Below are 1,225 nucleotides of genomic sequence, written 5' to 3' on the forward strand. Positions count from 1 at the left end.
CCAGTCCTCCACCAGTGGGTTTCGTTGTTTTCTCGTGTGGGTACAGGAGTTCTGGGTATATGAGCTGGCAAGATTTCCATCTACGGCCCTTTGAGGATAGCCATTGTAAGCAATTGAGGACTGAGTCACTTTTCCACCTTTAGCAATATTAGTAGTACCTGGAAAAAGTAACAACATTTGTTAATAAATATTGTTTAAGGAAGGCAGAGAAGTTTTAAATGGGTTTATCTGACCAAAGTTAAAGGAAAATACAGGCAGTTTGCTTATTTCATTTAACTTCAAATATGACTGTTTGCTCCAATGGGACCCTTTATCCTGAACAAAGGATCAGTTGCAGCAGTGTTACCTGAAGCCTGACTGGTGACTTCCGCCTAACAGAATGTCTTTGCCTGTCCGTTATAAATCATCTACTGGACACTTTGTGTCACTGTATGGTTTTTTTAAATCACCTTTGTGTGTGCGTGTTTATTATTGAAGACATAATACATATATCTGAAAAACATGAATTTTGGAACATTATTGAGAACATTTGATTGAAACATTTAAAGAATATACTCACCAACATCGCCATATGTCAGTCCGAGAAAAGCCAACAAGGCAAAGAACACAGCTGAAGTCATCGTCCTGTGAAGATTGATCTTCTTTCTCTAGTTTGCTCTAGTGGAAAATATACATTACAGTTCTCTTAGTTTCCAGTTGGAGCGTTGCTGCTGTATTGTTAGATGCAATTCATCTAAATCAATACTGCCACTAAAATCAATGCTGCCACTAATATTGACAAAAATGTATTCCCTGAGCTTTTCCCTCCAAACAATAACAGAAATATACAAAACAACAGTGGCTTCATGTTGAGGATCATCTCACACTACTATACACCCAAGGTCTGAACCACATTCGGATCATAACTTTTTTTTTTAAATGATCTATAACACATCACATCGTTAGTGAATACAAGGATTATTTTCAGTACAAATGAACAATTTCAAGTATAATAAAGTTGATCAGTAAAAGACCTACCTGGAAGCTCTTCAGATCTCTGGAAGCAGCTCTGAACCTTGAAGAAGCTCTGAACCTTGAAGCAACTTTGAATCTTTTTAAACGTTTGGCGCAGATCATTATTGACAGATTATTATTGACAGATTATTGACGAACACCCTCTGCAAATAATGGTTATTATTTGCATCTCCTGTTAGTAGTAGTAAACATCCTGTGTTTTCCCAAAGAA

This window comes from Notothenia coriiceps, unplaced genomic scaffold (assembly GCF_000735185.1).
Source record: "Notothenia coriiceps isolate Sejong01 unplaced genomic scaffold, NC01 NC01_scaffold00003961, whole genome shotgun sequence".
NCBI classification, from domain to species: domain Eukaryota; kingdom Metazoa; phylum Chordata; class Actinopteri; order Perciformes; family Nototheniidae; genus Notothenia; species Notothenia coriiceps.